The 24217-nt window shown below is 32.6% G+C and overlaps 1 long non-coding RNA gene across 3 annotated transcripts; it reads left to right on the forward strand.

The window, feature by feature from the left end:
* The first annotated feature begins 6218 nt into the window (after positions 1-6218).
* LOC143241946 (uncharacterized) lies at positions 6219-22900 on the forward strand. Of its 3 annotated transcripts, XR_013022356.1 has the most exons (6): positions 6219-6339; positions 11307-11397; positions 12578-12667; positions 16083-16168; positions 21665-21755; positions 22849-22900. It is a non-coding gene; the product is annotated as an uncharacterized LOC143241946 (long non-coding RNA). The 3 variants fall into 3 exon arrangements; XR_013022357.1 differs by lacking the exon at positions 16083-16168; XR_013022358.1 differs by lacking the exons at positions 16083-16168; positions 21665-21755; positions 22849-22900 and adding an exon at positions 16277-16300.
* Positions 22901-24217: the final 1317 nt, after the last annotated feature.

A 24217-nucleotide genomic window follows, 5' to 3' on the forward strand; every position in this document is an offset into this window, starting at 1 on the left:
GGCTTTTATCTACTGACCTACTTAAAAGTTGTTGTTATTTCAAGCATAGTCGATATGAAAATTGTAACTAAAAAAAAAATATTAGCATTTCTGAACTGACTTGAAGGTTTCTCAGCTTCTCTATTGCGTATCAACATGAAATAAGTTGTTTGCATAGCATATTGTCGTTTTGGTTGAGTGATTTAGTTCAGCGCCAAATAAACAAGATATCAGACGGAGAAGCACTAAACGCCACCATGTGGTTGAAAAAACAAACTATTTTTATTTATTAAAACACTGGGCAACTCTCCCAATATTCTCGAGAAAAAATCCTCATTCATTGGCCAGAATATAGCAGAAGTTCAACTTTTTGTCACGTGGTAACGGGTTCGATTTCCTTCACCGAATGTGCTTGCCTTTTCAGACAAGGGGATGTTATAATATGACAGTCAATCCCTCTATTCATTGGTGATGAGTAACCCAAGAGCTGGAGTTAAATGGAGTTAACTAGCTGCATCCCTTATAGTTTATTACTTCAAAATTAGGGACACTGAGAGATTTTCGAGTAGCTTCGTCAAACATACTAAACGACATTTTTTTGTGCACTGATTGGAGGAAATAATATAAAATAAAAATTAAAAATCCACTAGCGAGATAAAGAACAAATTGACCACGCCCCCTAAAATTAAACGTGGCTTAAAGTGCTTAAAATAAAAAATACCTCCTCTATATTATGTTTTCAACGTCTGCCTGTCTTAAAGACAATAAAAAAGTTAAGTTATAAAAGAAATCAGAAATCCTCCTCTTTCTTAAGAAGAAATATTTGCCTCAGTGGGATCAAGCCCGGCACGGCCAGATGGTTAAAGCACTCGACTCGTAATCCGAGGGTCGTGGGTTCGAGTCCCCGTCGCACCAAACATGCTCGCCTTTTCAGCCATGGGGGTGTTATAATATGACGGTCAATCCCCCTATTCGATGGTAAAAGAGTAGCCCAAGAGTTGGCGGTGGGTGGTGATGAGTAGTTGCCTTCCCTCTAGTCTTAGACTGCTAAATTAGGAACGGCTAGCACAGATAGCCCTCGTGTAGCTTTGCGCGAAATTCAGAACAAACCAAACCCAATGGGATCAGACATAAGTTTTTTTTTAATTTACTATTTTAAAATCGGGTATTCGATTTCCCGTGGTAAAATAACCTATTAAGTAACTTTGTGCTAATACACGTAAACACATGATCTAAAAAAAATATCAGTTATTTATGACCATAAATAACGGTGAGATGAACAATAGTATTGTTCAGTGTATGTTGGAAAATGGCTTGTATTTATTACTGTTAAAGTCACTTATATATCATGTCAACTATAAAACTAAAAAACTTGGAAACTTACACAACTCTTATCCAGTATAGCTATCCAGTCATAATCCACCGTCTATCCACATCTATATTATGTTTAGTGCGGCAAAAGTAAAACAGGCTTTACAAAAGCCCTGATAGAGGACAAACGTTTACCAAACTGTGGCGCTGTAATTCCGATGCCATCGACCCCCAGAAGATGAGATCGTTGCTGAGTTATAAGAGTGACTACTAAACTGATAATAGTAGCCTACGAGTTAGAAGTGCACGTGCTCTTCATCTAGTCTAGAACAGGTAACCCTAGTATAGCTCTGCACAAAATTCAGCAGACACCTGGTGCTTATTGTTAAAGTCGTTAAAATTTCATGAAATACAAGTGTCTGTTAAAACCAAAAGTGCCCAAAAATATATTGACCTGTCTTTAATAATGAAATTTATATATTATTCTAACACAGGATCGGAAGGACTTTTGTTTCGAGAATTTGTTATTATTTACCAAAATGTTAATCGCATTAAATATTTTATTTATATACTTCAACAGCAGCTTCCAATGTCTCCGCAGTAAGTCTGAGGACTTATACGTCTAAAAGTTGAGTTTCCATATCCGCAGTGGGCAGGGCAAAGATAACTCATTGTGTAACTTTGTGCTAAACAACAAACATTAAGTATCCAGCTGCACAGAGGTACGTCTACGGACTTACAACCCTGGAAGCCGGGTTTCGATATCTCTGGTGAGCAGAGCGTAGACAGCCCATTGTATAGCTTTGTGCTTAACTTCAAACAACGAACCTTAAATTAGTATCCATCGAATAGTCGGTGCGCCATCTAACGGCAATATTAAATACAAGTTGAGATATTTGGTGTTAAAATGCAATCGAAATGAGATGATACAGTAATTTAAGTTTTAAAAAGATAATTTCAATTATTAATAATAAATGGATTTTGCATTCAGTGAAATCGTTCTTGAGGATGTTAAGTGGAGTGATTTAGTCAGTTGACGAAACGCTAGAAATTTACGCCATTTGCCAGATATTTATAAGGAGGAATAAAAATCTATCATCACCTTAAAATGAGTCTCTTCAGCTGCGAAGACGTCATAATGTAACGGTTAATCCTATTATTTGTTGGTAAAGAGTAGCCTAAGACATTTTAGATGGGTGATGTTTACTAACTGCTTTCCCTTTAGCCCATCACTTCCAAATTAATTAGGGACGGTTTACGATAATAACATTAAACAGTGGTAAATTTATGATAATTATGTTTGTTTAATTCTCTTAAAGCAAAGCCACATTGGGCTACTAGCTGTAGATTTACTGCTATCCTACCTGGAAACAAAGGTGATATGTGTTGTACTCGTCCTAGATATCAAAACCCTTCAGACATATCGCTAAGACACTGGGGCTTTTAAAGAAACATGTCCCATTTTAATGTTTATCAAAATTTTGGTTTATTTTTTATTTTTGTTTTACAAATACCATAGTCTGTATCAATTTTTCCTGACGAAATTTTTTATCAAATACGTCATTCGGTTTGTTTTTTGTTTTGTTTTTGCAGCAATTCAAGGTGTTTAACAAATTAATAACTATTTAGGGTTATAATTTTATATAGAAAGATGTTTTTTTCACAAAATAATGTTTTATAATATTTTTTTGTGTTATTTTCCCATATTATCTATCGATCCACCCATCACTACATCTATCTGAAAACAAAACGCACAAATTCAATATGAAATCCTTCACTGATATCGAGCTATCTGCTGCACCCACCAAGAGGAAGCGAAACCCTGATTTTAGAGTTGTAAATCCGTAGACTTACCGCTGTAATAGCGTGGGGGAAGGGGGCTAGTCGTTAGTTGATACAAACTTCCAGCCAATTGAAACTTTACAATTTCACGAGTATAGATTAAAATTTAAAATAATGAAGTTTTGTATTTTAAAAAATCTACAACACGTCTTAATACATTAAATTTACACTCAAAAAATAGACTAACAACAATTAAAACCATATGTTAACGTATGTGATAAAAGTCTTCACTGGCATACGAAAAATAACGGTCATTGTCTGGATTTACGAAAAAAAAGCTATCTTTCTAGTCACTGAAATAGACTTAAACTTGAAAGAAGCAACTTGATTTTCACAGTTTCAAAAACTAGCTGTTTGCTTGTATATAAAATAGTTCGAAACTGAAATACCTGAAAAAGGGGATTTCCACAGCACATGTATTTATTTTTACTTATGGTATTACTATGTTCAAAACTTATTTTAGTCTAACTTTTTAGATGTTAAATGCAAGAAAGGTGAACAGGTATCGAGCAAGATCATTAGCACAATTATTACTTTTGGAGGTTCATTTATCCCTTTTAATTCAGGCCCGGCATGGCCAAGCGTGTTAAGGCGTGCGACTTGCAATCTGACGGTCGCCAAGAGTTGGCGGTGGGTGGTGATGACTAGCTGCCTTCCCTCTAGTCTTACACTGCTAAATTAGGAACAGCTAGTACAGATAGCCCTCGAGTAGCTTTGTGCGAAATTCAAAGAACAAACAAACAAACCCTTTTAATTCTATTCAAAGACCTAAACGTTTTCTTGTCGCGCATGCGATATCTGCAAATAACCAACGACGAGAGTAACACACAAAATAATTAAATTTGTGCTTTTATTTAATGAAGACTTTTACTTGAAATTCATATTGTGAAAGATAAATAGTTTCTGCATGTTTTAACGTACAGATCGAGAAAATTCGCTGAAACTAAGCCTGAAAACATTGCCACAAAATTAAAAAATTAAATAGTGACAAGTGTGTTTACTTATCACTATTTCAGTGTATAACTGACAGAGTACAAATTCAATTTACGTGATAAATTTTTATTTATGATTTTTTTCTTGCTAGATCGTGTATGTCAAAAAAATTTCGTAGCAGCAAATATAATCAGGGTATTTAATATAAATTACCGCTGGTACACCGGTAAGTCTCCGGATTTACATCACTAAAATCAGGGGTTCGATTCCCCTCGGTGGGCTCAGGAGATAGCTCTATGTGGCTTTGCTATAAGAAAACACACAACACACTGTATAAATATAAGACGTTTTACTCTTTGAATGTCATTGTTGTTGTTGTTTTTAAATATTATTTAACTGCTTACAGAAAAGGGTGTTAAAATCGAATGTCACGTGATTGTAATTTCAAACAATAATAAATGGAAAGTATGTGAATGCAGATAACGATGTAAGTCGTGGTTCAATCCCGTAGATAGCAATTATATGCCAGTCAGACAGATATAAAAAGAATTCACGCCGCATTCTAATGGGCTTCTTACAAATTTTTACAACGAAACAAAGCATTCGTGGCTCGAGCAAGTTGATATTTTCTTTTATTTAAAAGTTTACACAGTTGGTTCAAGCTCTATAAATTTTGTTTTGTAATTTCCAAATAATAATTAAGTAAAGATTACAAAAAAAAATTGTTGCAGCATCGTTCTCATGGAAGATTTGCCCACATTTGAACATATTACTCACATGTATTTTTAAACTTTCCTGATAGCAGCCTAATAATATATTTGATTTGGAATTCTGGGAAAAGAAGCAAATTTTTTGGAAATATACTTTTAGCCACTACATATTGGCTTTTAGAATGAGTTTGTTTTTTCAAGTTCAAACTTTAAGCCCAAAGCTCCGTCATTTCTTGACTGATGTGAGTCCAAATTACAATTTTAGGCTAAGGAAGTCAAACCCTTTCGACTGATGTATTTGTCCACGCCCAAGGTTTCGTAGATTAATTTACTCTAATTCTGCCTAAAAAAAATTGTTTTCAATGAGTAATTTTGATGAGTAATAAAATAGACTCTGGTATACGTATAACCCTTGCTTGGTCTTGCTGATGCACAAAAATATAGATGTTGTTCGCTCCTCTACGTAAAAAAAAAAAAAAAAATTCTCCATCCAAACGAACCGATTTTACATATATAAAAATATAGATAGTAAAAAGGAGAAAAAAATCATAAATTAATTTACTCTAATCCTGAACAACTTTCAAGTGCAGCGGTTATTGAGAGTTACTTCTTCTTTAATACACATCAGATCTAACAGAAATACGAAATTACGATTATGCTGCTGCTGCTAAGAATGGATTCTATAATTTCTCCAACAAGCATCCTTAACAGAGAACAAGGATAAAAGTGGATTTGTTAAAGGTCGAGTCACTTCTGCTGTTTCTATTATTCTTTGTTATAGGTAGGAAACAAACAAATAATCAGATATTTTGTTTTTTTATTTAAATATAAAGAAAACTAGTAATTTTTGTATTGGTTTGTTTGTTTAGTTTGAATTTCGCACAAAGCTACACAAGGGCTATCTGCGCTAGCCGTCTTTAATTTAGTAGTGTAAAAAATAGAGAAAAGGCAGCTAGTCATCATCACCCATCATTAACTTGTGGGCTACTCTTTTACCAACGAATAGTGGGATTGACAGTCACACTATAATACTCTCACGGCTGAAAGGGCGAGCATGTTTGGTCTGACGGGGATTCGAACCTGCCACCCTTGGATTACGAGTCGAGCGGTTTAATCGCCTTTGGTTTGGAAAAATTCACAACACACACTCTGTTAACAGATATTCTCTGAATCTTCTGTCAGTAGGCCCTGACTGACAACAGTGGCAGAACTCCATACGTCTGAAAAATATCAAAATTTACAAAATGACAAAATATAATTATTTATATTATTGACCATATAAGGCATAATTTCTCATGTAAATACCATTAATAATTATTATTTTACCATTTAGAAAAGAAAGATATATATTAACCGAATTTTAGAAGATAAAAAAATAAACTTGGCGCTAAATTTTATATTTCGCTACCGCCATTCACAAAATTTCACTAGATGGCGAAGAAACTACGATTAGCATAATACTGTAAAGGCGCATTCATCTTAAACGTAATGTGTAATTGAATCTGTATTAAACACGTTCTTTGAAATATCGTTTTAGTATCTGTGGTAAATATTTCTGAACAAGGTTGGTTGTTTATTATATTATTTGCATTGTTTAATAATTTTATTGAAAGAGGTATAAAAATGAAACAAAAGTTTATTACCCCCTGGTGAAATTACACGTAGTGAAATATCAATTATAGATATTTTATGATTAGTTGTTAACTATCAAATAAAATTTGGAATTTCCTAAAGTCTACCTATAACGATTTTTTAACCCTAAAATAAAGGACTTCAGACTTATAATTCAGACCTTCAAACCTTATAATTGCCTGTTGTTTGTGCATTTGGGTATGTTCCAAGAGCTTTGGTAACCATAATGAAGAAAGATCTATCCTAGAATGTTATCAAAGCTCGATTCATTCACTGACTTTTCAGTTAATTGTGATGTGCGTGGATATTTTATTTCAAGTGCTGAAACCTCGCATCTAAGAATTTTTCACTTTAGTAATTTATTTGCAGCGTTTTTATATTTAATCTTTCTCACTGTATGAAATGAACGAACTTTCTTTTCCTGAAGGAACAGAGCAGGAACCAAGAAGCAATTTCTCCATGTTGGAAGCAGATGCGTATTTGAAGTTTATAACTTGTACATATATTGAGATCTTTACTCCTGATTCATATAGACCTCTTAAACTTCTTTAGTTTCAGAGGAGACCTGGAAATAACTTTGGGTTTTTATTCTAAAATTTTAAATTCATTGATGTTTGTTGGAACAATCACTGAATTTCTTCTTAAAATAAAAGGATAATTTCAACTTTATTCTGACAGTATATTTTGAATATACAATTTGATTGTTAGCACATTTTTATAGCTAGAATGTTTTGTGGCACGTGGGTCATATGTTCATTACTTCTGGCTGTACCAGAATAAGCTTATTGGCTAACGCCAATTAATCAGCATTGTAAAACTGTACGTTAGAAAAGTTATAGTAATATTGTGAAGAAACTTGTTAGCCATAGATTTAAATTTTTCAGAAGAAATTTAAGAAAAGCTCTGAAGGTACATATACTTAATGAGGTTTATTATACATACACTTGTAGTGCATCTAGCTTCAGCTACACTAATCCTATATATTCTTTGTTACATTGTGAGGCCAGTCAGATTTAGTATCATGGTAATATTTACTGCTGCATTCAAACATCTTTGTGGTTAAATCTCCAACCACAAAGAAATTGTTACACAAAAGTTATTCATCCATACAACAAACAAATGCACAGTTAGCAATTTGCTAAGGAAAGTGTGTGTTTTTTTTATGGCAAAGCCACATCAGGCTATCTACTGAGACCACCTAGGGGAATTGAACCCACTGAGAACCCCTCATTTTAGCATTGTAAATCTGTAGACTTACCACTGTACTAGCGGGGAGGCTACTAACAACAGCAGGGGGGGAAACAGTGAGCTTTCAACATTAGATAATAAAACCAAAGCTTGAATATGTGAAAGCAGTACAGATATTTCCTCAATGCTACCTGGTGTATTTAAGATGATTGGTTGTTTACTTGTATGCTTTGAAACACAAACAGATTAATGGTTGTGGGATGAGTAAACTCAAAATGTGTACTTTTAATATTTCTAGTTCGAGGATCGCGGGTTTGAGTCCCCGTCACACCAAACACGCTTGCCCTTTCAGCCATGAGGGCATTATAATGTGATGGTCAATCCCACTATTCATTGGTTAAAGAGTCGCCCAAGAGTTGGTGGTGGGTGGTGATGACTAGCTGCCTTCCCTCTAGTCTTACACTGCTAAATTAGGGATGGCTAGTGCAGATAGCCCTTGCGTAACTTTGCATGAAATTCAACATGAACAACATTTCCAGAAATCAATATGCATTTCATGAAATGTGTGGATTTATTTACCTCTAAAATGACTGTAGTTGAATTGTATGGTGATACGTTGCTTTGATAACTTTTAAACAGGTGACTAAAAGGTTATAATGTGAAATTGTATTAAAACCAGATAGTGTGAACAATCATATGAACTTGGAGCAGGACAATATAGCTACTGTTTTATTATAAAGAAGAGTTTAATGTAATCTTTTATTAATGTTTTAACTTGAAATTATTGTATCAGCAAACTAGAGAAAGAAATCACCAAGTCTGTATTAACTACACATATAAACTAACTTGTATCTCTATAGGTATCACTACACTTTTGAACTAACATATTTAATGTGAGTATATTTTCTCTTTGATTTAATAACTTTATTAGTATTTCAATTTATGACCAATAGATGACCAAAGTGTGATATTTATATTAACATGTTGAGAGTAGACTTCAACTTTTCTCTTCTGTCCATTGTGTTAATGGTTTCTCTCTAACATTTTTAACATAAATCACGAGATACAGAAAACATTTTGTACAGCTTGAATTTTCTAACAGTTTCAAGACCTGACAAATCTAGAAGTGTCAGGAAGCGTCTGGTGGCTTCTCTGTTTCTTGTCATTGATTCTGCACAGAAACAAGTTTTAACATAATGTTTGTCAACACTATATTGATGTGTAATTCACTAAATATAATGAATAGTCATATTAAGTTTGTTTTTATGAATGAAAATTGAAACAGTTTATCTATAACCAAGTTACAATGCCCTTACTTCAAGATCTAATGTATTGAAAGAAAATGTCCTGAAGTTATTTCTTATTATAAGTAGATTATTAGTCGAAATGGTGTTAATTAGAAGTATTGGAAACGTGTGTGTGTGTGTGTAGGTCTAGATAATATGAAACTTTAGAATGTTGTCAGTCTGTTAAAAGCAAGAATGCTACATTATATCATCTTAACATTTTCAATGAATAAAAAATAATTATTTGCAAACATGAACCATTTGATAACATTGAGACAAATTCAGGTTTCATGTTTAAGGTTTTTACAGTAAGTTTAACTGTAACCTATAATGGCTCTAGTTCTGTTCTGTAACCAACAGCATTATTGGTAACCTAGTGTCTTTTCATAACTTTTAATGATTCTACGATGATGGTTTTCCTTGTATGTTGTTGGAAAGTAATCACCATTGTTCTATCCTCCCTCTTGTTTACGTTATAGACTTGAGGGCGGAAAAACTCTGGAACATAAATGTTTTTTTGTATCTAAATTAACATAATCTTGTTGAAATGTACATATATAATAATGTTTTCTTCATTACCGATTCAAACCACCTTCTAACTTTTAGTTAATGACAGATATGTTCTGTAATATGAACAGTTACACTACTTTGTATAGCAGTATTCTGTAGATTGTTGCTGGCTAGCTTTTATATTGAACACCCCTTGTATGAATTATGAAGTTCACTTATTTTGCTGAACTGAAACTATAGAAATAACCACTTCTGTGAGGTCATCCCTTAAGTAATGTCTGATTTTAGGTTTAGAAAAATAGAAAGGATTTGAAAAGGTTTTAATGTTATTTAACGAATAATGTATGTCCCATTATTATTTCCTGCCAATGATTCACAAGCTTTTGAATGTCACTTCTATAAAAGTATTTGGGTTTGGAGGAAAAGAATATAGTGACGGTAGTTTTGACATCTTCATGTGTTCCAATCTCTTTTACACCAAGATAGTTCTACAAACTTTGGAATAGATGATAATCAGATGGGACAAAGTCTGGAGAATAAGGAGGATGTGGAAGTTTCTCACAGGCTAGTTCTTCAATCTTTGCAGATGTGATCCTTGCTGTATGGGGTCATGCATTATCCTGGTGTACACAACACCTTTGTGGTTAATCAAAGCAGGCCTCTTTCCTTTCAGTGCAACATTCAAGTGCTCTAACTGTTAGAAGTTTCATATAATTGTTATATAGAGTGGCAGCAACCTAGTGGATCACACCAATATCCCACCAAAAGTTTAACAAGACTTTCCTAGGGTGGAGGTCAGTTTTTGGTTGTACTTTAGCCAGTTTACCTGCACTGAGCCATTTGTATAATATATCAATTTTTCCATCTTCAGTCACTAACCTGTCAAAAGTGTAATGTTCATGAGAGTGTAGAGAAGTGTAAATGTCCACTCTTGCTCTAAGGTTGGTTTCTGTCAAATCATGTGGGACCCATTTTCCAAGTTTTGACACCTTTCCAAGCTGTTGCAGATGACAGTAGACTGTTGAATGGGTTGAATTAAGCTTCTGTGCTAGTTCTTCAACTGTTACAGCATAATTTTCATCAAGTACAGCCAGCAGCAAGTCCTCATTAAACTCAACAGGATGACCTGAATGTGGAGCATCACTTAAGCTGTAGTCACCTGATCTGAACATCTGAAACCACCTTCGACATTTTCTTTCATTGAGAGACTCCGCACCATAAACACCTTGAATGTTTCGTGTAGTTTCTGCTGCACTATTACCTTTTGTAAACTCATAAATCATTATATACCTAATGTGTTCCTCAAGCACATCCATCTTTATAAGGGTTTATTTGATTAATGATTTGAAAAAGTAGAGTTGGGTTAGTTTCTTTTATTTGTCTGAACATTTTTACACATTCTACCAAATATTGTAGTAATTAAAGTAATTTTGTTTACAAAGACAGAAATGATGATGAACTTTCTGAATTAAATTTTTGGGCATCACTTATAGGATGACCTGATGTACAGAAGGAAAATGGTACTTTCATGGTTGTTGATTAACATATAATGTAAGGGGGTAGTTGATGTAAGTTATGCAGTATGTGCGACTTCTATCCAGGTTTGACCTTTGTTTTTTATTGTACTTAAAAAAAAATTAATCATTGAATTGAGTTTTGTGTTTTGTTCTGGTGGACTTGTACTTTAAGCATTAATTTTTTGTTTTCATAAACTATGAAAACAGTTTTGTAAGTCAAACCATTTCCCAGTTTCTTGAAGACAGCATTTTGTTCTAACATTCACTGTTAATACCACATTTTTTATATATTAGGTAGCACTTCTGTAACTGTGTTTAGTTGCAGAACGTCCACAGGTTAGTAGTCTGTTTATAAAGATTAATAGTTTCATTTGTTTTTGTTTTATTCTTTCTAACAGTTCAGGTTACTGGATGGCAGGATACATGTTCATGAAGAGATTGTTTATTTCTAGACTCCTGGCTCCATTTTGATTGTGAATTATTCTTTTGGTAAGCTGTAACTTATCTCTGACTATAAAGATATCTAGAGTAAATATTGTCATCTTCCTCATGAACTTTAGGTTGTGATAAAAATCGTAAGAAATTTTGTTTTTTTAGGATCAATGAGTGAATTTTGTTAAATTGTGAATTCTTTCCATGGTAAGTCCAAGTTAGTGTGTTCTTATAAAGCTTTAATAGAAGTTATCTAAGTAGTCTGTTAATTGATTTATCTTTCTAGAGGGGCTAGCCATAGGGTAGTGGCCACATTGTGAATCCAGCTTTGTAACAAAAACACATTCCTTATTTTGATATTAATTTAGCAGTACCTGATGCAGACTTTATATTTTTGCTGCATGCCATGAGATATAAATGCCCACTAAACTTTGAAAGCATCACAGGCACTGGATATGTTATATGGCTGACATTTTTTCCACTTATGGGTTGTAGTTAACTACATGTACAAGTAATGATGCTTGAGCTGTCTGAGACAAATCAGACTAGATCATTTAATTGGTGAACTGGAGATACAATTGTGTGTGTGTATCATTTATTTGCTTCACTTGAAATTTCTCTTTTTTAAATATTCTGTTGGTGTTAACTGTTTAACTAGTGGTAACCTTATTTAATTTATAGTTTTTGTGTCTGAGTATTTTAAAACTAATTCTGATTTCATATATCTTGTCATTCATTGCTTTGTTCATCATAATGGTTATTTTGTATAGTAATTTGGTGCAAGAAACGTAAGTTAGTATTCTTGGAAATTGTTTTTTACAACAAGTTTGAAATGATGTCTGTACATCTTACAAATACAACATTTTTAACATCACAACTTTAAAAATACAATCTATACATGAACCAGTTAATTACTTTAAACTTTAAGGTTTTAGACAGTAAGTTTAACTGTAACATATAATGGGCAATGTTCTGTTGTGTACAACAACATAATGTGGTAACCTAGTGATTATTCAGTTATAATGATTCCACGATGATGGGTTTCCTATTATGATGTTGGAAAGTAATCACCATTGTTCTATTCTACCTCTAGTTTACGATATAGACTTGAGGGCCGGAACTACTCTGGGACATGGATTATTTCTTGTAGTACACATAAACTAATAATTATAGACGTTTTCTACTTTACTTTTTAAAGACAGTTAAATTAACTTCTAACTAGTTGAGTTTGTTTCAGGTAAAAGGATGCCCCCCACGTAGTGACCACTGTCATTACTGTGTATCAACATCTTAGAGACACTGTTGATAAATTCTTTGTGTGTCACAGGTGAGAACAAATGTATTTATTGTATTCATCCAATAGTTTTAATGCCATTGTTATTCATGTTGTGATTTGTTTGCTTAGATTCTGTACAATATTATGTTTAATACTGGTTTAGAATGTATTTATCTACAGATTTTAATGAAGTTTCTCTCAGTATGCTCAGTATAAGACTTATCAATGTTCTACTACAATTATAGATTTGATTAACTTTGTATAAAAGGGTAGATGTTAATTGACAGAGCGACAGTACATTATCATGTGGCAAAGTTACTTATATTGGCGTGTACAGACAACCACATCTTAGTGGAAAATAAAAGACATCCTTAACATTAAATATTTGGTGAATTAGGAACCATTGTGATTGGACAAGCTCTCTTCTTTATTACAACATATGGACACTTATGGACATTAAAACTTTGTCTAATTTCAAGTTGTTCTGGTATTGAAATTTTGTAAGTTGATACATTTATAGTTTAACAATAAAACTTTGTCTACACTGGTCTGTAAGGATGTCTGTGAAATAAAATTTATATTTTGAACTGAGTTCTAAGTGAATTTTAAAACTTTGTCTACACTGGTTTCTAGTATGTTGTGACAGTGTGATATTACTGTGTTTTATAATTTTGAACTGTCACTTATCTGTGTTTTATAATTTTGAACTGTCAAACTTGTCTTACATAATTATATTTCTGTAAAGTCTCATCTAGAACTAATGTTTTACAACAGTATAATGCCAGTTTAAATATACAGTTCAGTATATTTGATTTATACTTTAAAAATGTGTTACCACAAACCTGACAAAATCTAGAATCATCAGGAATTTAAGTTTGGTAAAGTTCTAGTTGTCCCACTTTTTTATCTTTGATTTTGCACACAAACAAATTTTACCATAATGTTGGCCAACAGTTGTTTATATTAATGTGTAATTCACTAAATATAATGAATGGTCATATTAAGTTTGTTTTTATGAATGAAAATTGAAACAGTTTATCTGTAACCAAGTTACAATGCCCTTACTTCAAGATCTAATGTATTGAAAGAAAATGTCCTGAAGTTATTTCTTATTATAAGTAGATTATTAGTCGAAATGGTGTTAATTAGAAGTATTGGAAATGTGTGTGTGTGTGTGTGTAGGTCTAGATAATATGAAACTTTAGAATGTGGCCAGTCTGTTAAAAGCAAAAATGCTACATTATATCATCTTAACATTTTTAATGAAAAAATAATTTTTTGTAAACATGAACCATTTGGTAACATTGAGACAAATTCAGGTTTCATATTTAAGGTTTTTACAGTAAGTTTAACTGTAACCTGTAATGGCTCTAGTTCTGTTCTGTAACCAACAGCATTATTGGTAACCTAGTGACTTTTCATAACTTTAATGATTCTAATGATGATGGTTTTCCTTGTATGTTGTTGGAAAGTAATCACCATTGTTCTATCCTCCCTCTTGTTTACGTTATAGACTTGAGGGCCGGAAAAACTCTGGAACATAAATGTTTTTTTGTATCTAAATTAACATAATCTTGTTGAAATGTACATATATAATAATGTTTTCTTCATTACTGATTCAAACCACCTTCTAACTTTTAGTTAATGACAGATATGTTCTGTAATATGAACAGTTACACTACTTTGTTTAGCAGTATTCTGTAGATTGTTGCTGGCTATCTGTTATATTGAACACCCTTGTATGAATTATGAAGTTCACTTATTTTGCTGAACTGAAACTATGGACATAACCAGTTCTGTGAGGTCATCCCTTATTTAATGTCTGATTTTAGGTTTAGAAAAATATAAAGGATTTGAAAAGCTTTTAATGTTATTTAACCAATAGTATATGTCCCATTATTATTTCCTGCCAATGATTCACAAGCTTTTGAATGTCACTTCTATAAAAATATTTGGGTTTGGAGGAAAAGAATATAGTGATGGTAGTTTTGACATCTTCATGTGTTCCAATCTCTTTTACACCAAGATAGTTCTGCAAACTTTGGAATAGATCATAATCAGATGGGGCAAAGTCTGGAGAATTAGGAGGATGTGGAAGTTTCTCACAGGCTAGTTCTTCAATCTTTGCAGATGTGATCCTTGTTGTATGGGGCTGTGCATTATCCTGGTGTAACCAACACCTTTGTGGTTAATCAAAGCAGGCCTCTTTCCTTTCAGTGCAACATTCAAGTGCTCTAACTGTTAGAAGTTTCATATAATTGTTATATAGAGTGGCAGCAACCTAGTGGATCACACCAATATCCCACCAAAAGTTTAACAAGACTTTCCTAGGGTGGAGGTCAGTTTTTGGTTGTACTTTAGCCAGTTTACCTGCACTGAGCCATTTGTATAATATATCAATTTTTCCATCTTCAGTCACTAACCTGTCAAAAAGGTGTGTAACGTTCATGAGAGTGTAGAGAAGTGTAAATGTCCACTCTTGCTCTAAGGTTGGCTTCTGTCAAATCATGTGGGACCCATTTTCCAAGTTTTGACACCTTTCCAAGCTGCTGCAGATGACAGTAGACTGTTGAATGGGTTGAATTAAGCTTCTGTGCTAGTTCTTCAACTGTTACAGCATAATTTTCATCAAGTGCAGCCAGCAGCAAGTCCTCATTAAACTCAACAGGAAGACCTGAATGTGGAGCATCACTTAAGCTGTAGTCACCTGATCTGAACATCTGAAACCACCTTCGACATTTTCTTTCATTGAGAGACTCCCCACCATAAACACCTTGAATGTTTCATGTAGTTTCTGCTGCACTATTGCCTTTTTAAACTCATAAATCATTATATACCTAATGTGTTCCTCAGCACATCCATCTTTATAAGGGTTTATTTGATTAATGATTTGAAAAAGTAGAGTTGGGTTAGTTTCTTTTATTTGTCTGAACATTTTACACATTCTACCAAATATTGTAGTAATTAAAGTAATTTGTAGTAAATACAAAGACAGAAATGATGATGAACTTTCTGAATTAAATTTTGGGCATCACTTATAGGATGACCTGATGTACAGAAGGAAAATGGTACTTTCATGGTTGTTGATTAACATATAATGTAAGGGGGTAGTTGATGTAAGTTATGCAGTATGTGCGACTTCTATCCAGGTTTGACCTTTGTTTTTTATTGTACTTAAAAAAAAATTAATCATTGAATTGAGTTTAGTGTTTTGTTCTGGTGGACTTGTACTTTAAGCATTAATTTTTTGTCTTCATAAACTATGAAAACAGTTTTGTAAGTCAAACCATTTCCCAGTTTCTTGAAGACAGCATTTTGTTCTAACATTCACTGTTAATACCACATTTTTATATATTAGGTAGCACTTCTGTAACTGTGTTTAGTTGCAGAACGTCCACAGGTTAGTAGTCTGTTTATAAAGATTAATAGTTTCATTTGTTTTGTTTTATTCTTTCTAACACTTCAGGTTATTGGATGGCAGGATACATGTTCATGAAGAGATTGTTTATTTCTAGACTCCTGGCTCCATTTTGATTGTGAATTATTCTTTTGGTAAGCTGTAACTTATCTCTGACTATAAAGATATCTAGAGTAAATATTGTCATCTTCCTCATGAACTTTAGGTTGTGATAAAAATCGTCAGAAATTTTTGTTTTTTAGGATCCATGAGTGAATTTTGTTAAATTGTGAATTCTTTCCATGGTAAGTCCAAGTTAGTGTGTTCTTATAAAGCTTTAATACAAGTTATCTAAGTAGTCTGTTAACTGATTTATCTTTCTAGAGGGCTAGCCATAGGGTAGTGGCCACATTGTGAATCCAGCTTTGTAACAAAAACACATTCCTTATTTTGATATTAATTTAGCAGTACCTGATGCAGACTTTATATTTTTGCTGCATGCCATGAGATATAAATGCCCACTAAACTTTGAAAGCATCACAGGCACTGGATATGTTATATGGCTGACATTTTTTCCACTTATGGGTTGTAGTTAACTACATGTACAAGTAATGATGCTTGAGCTGTCTGAGACAAATCAGACTAGATCATTTAATTGGTGAACTGGAGATACAATTGTGTGTGTGTATCATTTATTTGCTTCACTTGAAATTTCTCTTTTTAAATATTCTGTTGGTGTTAACTGTTTAACTAGTGGTAACTTCATTTAATTTATAGTTTTTGTGTCTGAGTATTTTAAAACTAATTCTGATTTCATATATCTTGTCATTCATTGCTTTGTTCATCATAATGGTTATTTTGTATAGTAATTTGATGCAAGAAACATAAGTTAGTATTCTTGGAAATTGTTTTTTACAACAAGTAGAAAGAACTAAAGCAAACTTTGAAATGATGTCTGTACATATTACAAATAAAACATTTTTAACATCACAACTTTAAAATACAATCTATACATGAACCAGTTAATTACTTTAAACTTTAAGGTTTTAGACAGTAAGTTTAACTGTAACATATAATGGGCAATGTTCTGTTGTGTACAACAACATAATGTGGTAACCTAGTGATTATTCAGTTATAATGATTCCACGATGATGGGTTTCCTATTATGATGTTGGAAAGTAATCACCATTGTTCTATTCTCCTCTAGTTTACTGATATAGACTTGAGGGCGGAACTACTCTGGGACATGGATTATTTCTTGTAGTACACATAAACTAATAATTATAGTTTTCTACTTTACTTTTTTAAAGACAGTTAAATTAACTTCTAACTAGTTGAGTTTGTTTCAGGTAAAGGATGCCCCTACGTAGTGACCACTGTCATTACTGTGTATCAACATCTTAGAGACACTGTTGATAAATTCTTTGTGTGTCACAGGTGAGAACAAATGTATTTATTGTATTCATCCAATAGTTTTAATGCCATTGTTATTCATGTTGTGATTTGTTTGTTTAGATTCTGTACAATATTATGTTTAATACTGGTTTAGAATGTATTTATCTACAGATTTTAATGGAGTTTCTCTCAGTTTGCTCAGTATAAGACTTATCAATGTTTTACTACAATTATAGATTTGATTAACTTTGTATAAAAGGGTAGATGTTAATTGACAGAACGACAGTACATTATCATGTGGCAAAGTTACTTATTGACGTGTACAGACAACCACATCTTAGTGGAAAATAAAAGACATCCTTAACATTAAATATTTGGTGAATTAGGAACCATTGTGATTGACAAGCTCTCTTCTTTATTACAACATTTTCACACTTATGGACATTACGAATTTCAAGTTGTTCTGGTATTGAAATTTTGTAAGTTGATACATTTATAGTTTAACAATAAAACTTCTCAGTCTGTAAGGATGTCTGTGAAATAAAATTTATATTTTGAACTGAGTTCTAAGTGAATTTTAAAACTTTGTCTACACTGGTTTCTAGTATGTTGTGACAGTGTGATATTACTGTGTTTTATAAAACTTTGTCTACACTGGTTTCTAGTATGTTGTGACAGTGTGATATTACTGTGTTTTATAAAACTTTGTCTACACTGGTTTCTAGTATGTTGTGACAGTGTGATATTACTGTGTTTTATAAAACTTTGTCTACACTGGTTTCTAGTATGTTGTGACAGTGTGATATTACTGTGTTTTATAAAACTTTGTCTACACTGGTTTCTAGTATGTTGTGACAGTGTGATATTACTGTGTTTTATAAAACTTTGTCTACACTGGTTTCTAGTATGTTGTGACAGTGTGATATTACTGTGTTTTATAAAACTTTGTCTACACTGGTTTCTAGTATGTTGTGACAGTGTGATATTACTGTGTTTTATAAAACTTTGTCTACACTGGTTTCTAGTATGTTGTGACAGTGTGATATTACTGTGTTTTATAAAACTTTGTCTACACTGGTTTCTAGTATGTTGTGACAGTGTGATATTACTGTGTTTTATAAAACTTTGTCTACACTGGTTTCTAGTATGTTGTGACAGTGTGATATTACTGTGTTTTATAAAACTTTGTCTACACTGGTTTCTAGTATGATGTGACAGTGTGATATTACTGTGTTTTATAAAACTTTGTCTACACTGGTTTCTAGTATGTTGTGACAGTGTGATATTACTGTGTTTTATAAAACTTTGTCTACACTGGTTTCTAGTATGTTGTGACAGTGTGATATTACTGTGTTTTATAAAACTTTGTCTACACTGGTTTCTAGTATGTTGTGACAGTGTGATATTACTGTGTTTTATAAAACTTTGTCTACACTGGTTTCTAGTATGTTGTGACAGTGTGATATTACTGTGTTTTATAATTTTCAACTGTCAAACTTATTTTGCATACCATTATATTTCTGTAAAGTCTCATCTAGAACTAATGTTTTACAACAGTATAATGCCAGTTTAAATATGCAGTTCAGTATATTTGATTTATACTTTAAAAATGTGTTACCACAAACCTGACAAAATCTAGAATCATCAGGAATTTAAGTTTGGTAAAGTTCTAGTTGTCCCACTTTTTTATCTTTGATTTTGCACACAAACAAATTTTACCATAATGTTGGCCAACAGTTGTTTATATTAATGTGTAATTCACTAAATATAATGAATGGTCATATTAAGTTTGTTTTTATGAATGAAAATTGAAACAGTTTATCTATAACCAAGTTACAATGCCCTTACTTCAAGATCTAATGTATTGAAAGAAAATGTCCTGAAGTTATTTCTTATTATAAGTAGATTATTAGTCAAAATGGTGTTAATTAGAAGTATTGGAAACGTGTGTGTGTGTGTGTGTGTAGGTCTAGATAATATGAAACTTTAAAATGTGGCCAGTCTGTTAAAAGCAAGAATGCTACATTATATCATCTTAACATTTTCAATGAATAAAAAAATAATTTTTTGCAAACATGAACTATTTGATAACATTGAGACAAATTCAGGTTTCATGTTTAAGGTTTTTACAGTAAGTTTAACTGTAACCTGTAATGGCTCTAGTTCTGTTCTGTAACCAACAGCATTATTGGTAACCTAGTGACTTTTCATAACTTTTAATGATTCTCTGATGATGGTTTTCCTTGTATGTTGTTGGAAAGTAATCACCATTGTTCTATCCTCCCTCTTGTTTCACACGTTATAGACTTGAGGGCGGAAAAACTCTGGAACATAAATGTTTTTTTGTATCTAAATTAACATAATCTTGTTGAAATGTACATATATAATAATGTTTTCTTCATTACCGATTCAAACCACCTTCTAACTTTTAGTTAATGACAGATATGTTCTGTAATATGAACAGTTACACTACTTTGTTTAGCAGTATTCTGTAGATTGTTCCTGGCTAGCTGTTATATTGAACACCCTTGTACAAATTATGAAGTTCACTTGTTTCACTGAACTGAAACTATGGACATAACCACTTCTGTGAGGTCATCCCTTATTTAATGTCTGATTTTAGGTTTAGAAAAATATAAAGGATTTGAAAAGCTTTTAATGTTATTTAACCAATAGTATATGTCCCATTATTATTTCCTGCCAATGATTCACAAGCTTTTGAATGTCACTTCTATAAAAATATTTGGGTTTGGAGGAAAAGAATATAGTGATGGTAGTTTTGACATCTTCATGTGTTCCAATCTCTTTTACACCAAGATAGTTCTGCAAACTTTGGAATAGATCATAATCAGATGGGGCAAAGTCTGGAGAATTAGGGAGGATGTGGAAGTTTCTCACAGGCTAGTTCTTCAATCTTTGCAGATGTGATCCTTGTTGTATGGGGCTGTGCATTATCCTGGTGTAACCAACACCTTTGTGGTTAATCAAAGCAGGCCTCTTTCCTTTCAGTGCAACATTCAAGTGCTCTAACTGTTAGAAGTTTCATATAATTGTTATATAGAGTGGCAGCAACCTAGTGGATCACACCAATATCCCACCAAAAGTTTAACAAGACTTTCCTAGGGTGGAGGTCAGTTTTTGGTTGTACTTTAGCCAGTTTACCTGCACTGAGCCATTTGTATAATATATCAATTTTTCCATCTTCAGTCACTAACCTGTCAAAAAAGTGTAACGTTCATGAGAGTGTAGAGAAGTGTAAATGTCCACTCTTGCTCTAAGGTTGGCTTCTGTCAAATCATGTGGGACCCATTTCCAAGTTTTGACACCTTTCCAAGCTGTTGCAGATGACAGTAGACTGTTGAATGGGTTGAATTAAGCTTCTGTGCTAGTTCTTCAACTGTTACAGCATAATTTTCATCAAGTACAGCCAGCAGCAAGTCCTCATTAAACTCAACAGGAAGACCTGAATGTGGAGCATCACTTAAGCTGTAGTCACCTGATCTGAACATCTGAAACCACCTTGACATTTTCTTTCATTGAGAGACTCCCCACCATAAACACCTTGAATGTTTCATGTAGTTTCTGCTGCACTATTGCCTTTTGTAAACTCATAAATAATTATATACCTAATGTGTTCCTCAAGCACATCCATCTTTATAAGGGTTTATTTGATTAATGATTTGAAAAAGTAGAGTTGGGTTAGTTTCTTTTATTTGTCTGAACATTTTTACACATTCTACCAAATATTGTAGTAATTAAAGTAATTTGTAGTAAATACAAAGACAGAAATGATGATGAACTTTCTGAATTAAATTTTTTGGGCATCACTTATAGGATGACCTGATGTACAGAAGGAAAATGGTACTTTCATGGTTGTTGATTAACATATAATGTAAGGGGGTAGTTGATGTAAGTTATGCAGTATGTGCGACTTCTATCCAGGTTTGACCTTTGTTTTTTATTGTACTTAAAAAAAAAATTAATCATTGAATTGAGTTTTGTGTTTTGTTCTGGTGGACTTGTACTTTAAGCATTAATTTTTTGTTTTCATAAACTATGAAAACAGTTTTGTAAGTCAAACCATTTCCCAGTTTCTTGAAGACAGCATTTTGTTCTAACATTCACTGTTAATACCACATTTTTATATATTAGGTAGCACTTCTGTAACTGTGTTTAGTTGCAGAACGTCCACAGGTTAGTAGTCTGTTTATATAGATTAATAGTTTCATTTGTTTTTGTTTTATTCTTTCTAACAGTTCAGGTTACTGGATGGCAGGATACATGTTCATGAAGAGATTGTTTATTTCTAGACTCCTGGCTCCATTTTGATTGTGAATTATTCTTTTGGTAAGCTGTAACTTATCTCTGACTATAAAGATATCTAGAGTAAATATTGTCATCTTCCTCATGAACTTTAGGTTGTGATAAAATCGTAAGAAATTTTGTTTTTTTAGGATCAATGAGTGAATTTTGTTAAATTGTGAATTCTTTCCATGGTAAGTCCAAGTTAGTGTGTTCTTATAAAGCTTTAATAGAAGTTATCTAAGTAGTCTGTTAATTGATTTATCTTTCTAGAGGGCTAGCCATAGGGTAGTGGCCACATTGTGAATCCAGCTTTGTAACAAAACACATTCCTTATTTTGATATTAATTTAGCAGTACCTGATGCAGACTTTATATTTAAAAATTCTAGTGTTAAACTTCTAATAAATTGGCTGTATAAGTATGGTTAGTTGATAATCAGTTTTGTTGTCTACAGTCAATATTTTCCTTGGTATTGTTTTTTTTTCTTTTGTTTTCTGAATTTTACTAATTTCATATGTGTTTTGACAAGCTTTTACCAATTTATTATGATTGAAGGTATACCATAATACAAACAGAATGGGTGTTACTTTGTTAGAGTAAAATAACTTGGTAAATTTTCTTTTATATTTTTATTTTTTCAGAGATAATAATTTTGACTAAGATGTATTTCTTTTTTAAAGTCACTATTTGTAGAAGTCTATACAAACAACGATACTATTATAGTTATATTTTTTTTAATGTCATAACTTCTTTTGACTACAAGATGTGTAATAAGATTGAATAGTTTTAAAAAGTAGGCCTAGGTAGTTCTTAAAATTTGAAGTTGTGTTTTCTCTGAAACAATTAAAGAAGTAAATTATAAATGCACGCGTTTCTGTGAAGCATCACAAAGATGGTTGTTTCTTGTCTGTTTTTTTTGTTTCATTAAGTATTGTATTGGGTATTTCAATTTTAATTATTTGAATGATTAGCTATGAAGTTAAGTTTATTTTGAAAGAGATGTAGATGCAGTTACTGCTGCTGTAAACATGGTATACATGGTATTTTTTACTTTAGAAAATGATAAGGCAGTAATAAAATTATTTTCACATAGACTGGACTTGAATTATTCTTAAATATTATCAAACACGATACAGTTTTCCCTGTTGACAACCAGAAGTGATGCTGTTAGTACCACAATCAAACCACTACAATTTCCATTGTTTGCAACTTAACAAACACGCATGAAGTTTTTTCCTGTTGACAACCAGAAGTGATGGTGTTAGTACTACAATCAAACCACTGCAATTTCCATTGTTGCAACTTAACAAACACGTACAGTGTTTTTCCTGTTGACAACCAGAAGTGATGCTATTAGTTACTACAATCAAACCACTGCAATTTTTATTGAAAGCAAACTTAAAGAAACACGTGTTTTTCCTGTTGTGACAACCAGAAGTGATGCTGTTAGTACTACAATCAAACCCACTACAATTTCCATTGTTGCAACTTAACAAACACGTACAGTTTTTCCTGTTGACAACCAGAAGTGATGCGTTGTTAGTACTGCAATCAAACCACTACAATTTCCATTGTTGAGGCAATACGTAACTCAGTTGTACTTCGTTCAGTTGCATTATTGCTCAACAAATTGTAGTGGTTTGATTACAGTACTAACAGCATCACTTCTGGTTGTCAACTTAGGAAAAAAACTGGCGTGTTTTGGTAAGTGCAACAATGGAAGTGTAGTGGTTTTTGATTGTAGTACTAACAGCATCACTTCTGGTTGTCAACAGGAAAAAACTACGTGTTTCTTAAGTTTGCAACAATGGAAGGTACGGTGGTTTTGATTGTATTCTAATAGCATCACTTCTGGTTGTCCAACAGGAAAAACTGTACGTGTTTGTTAAGTTGCAACAATGGAAATTGCAGTGGTTTGATTGTGATACTAACACCATCTTCTAGTTGTCAACGGAAAAACTATGCGTGTTTTGTTGTTGCAACAATGGAAATTGTAGATGGTTGATTGTGGTACTAACAGCATCACTTCTGATTTGTCAACAGGAAAAGGCTATGCGATGTTTGTTAATATTTAGAATAATTCAAGTCCAGTCCATGTTGGAAAATAATTTTATTACCTTATCATTTTCTAAAGTAAAAATACCATGTATGTATGTTTACATACAAGTAACTTCCCACTTTTCACTTCTTTCAAATAAACTTAACTACCAGCTAATCATTCAAATAATTAAATTAAATACCAATACACAATACTTAATAGAACAAAAAAACAGACAAAAACAACCATCTTTGTGATGCTTCACCAAGCGATGCATTTATATTTGCTTTTGATTGTTTTCAGAAAACACAACTTCAAATTTTTAAAACTACCTAGGCCTACTTTTAAAACTATTCAATCTTATTACACATCTTGTAGTCAAAAAAAATTATGACATTAAAAATATAACTATAATAGTATGGATTTGTTTGTATAGCTTCTACAAATAGTGACTTTAAAAAGAAATA

The sequence above is a fragment of the Tachypleus tridentatus genome, unplaced genomic scaffold, assembly GCF_004210375.1.
Source record: "Tachypleus tridentatus isolate NWPU-2018 unplaced genomic scaffold, ASM421037v1 Hic_cluster_1, whole genome shotgun sequence".
Taxonomy (NCBI): domain Eukaryota; kingdom Metazoa; phylum Arthropoda; class Merostomata; order Xiphosura; family Limulidae; genus Tachypleus; species Tachypleus tridentatus.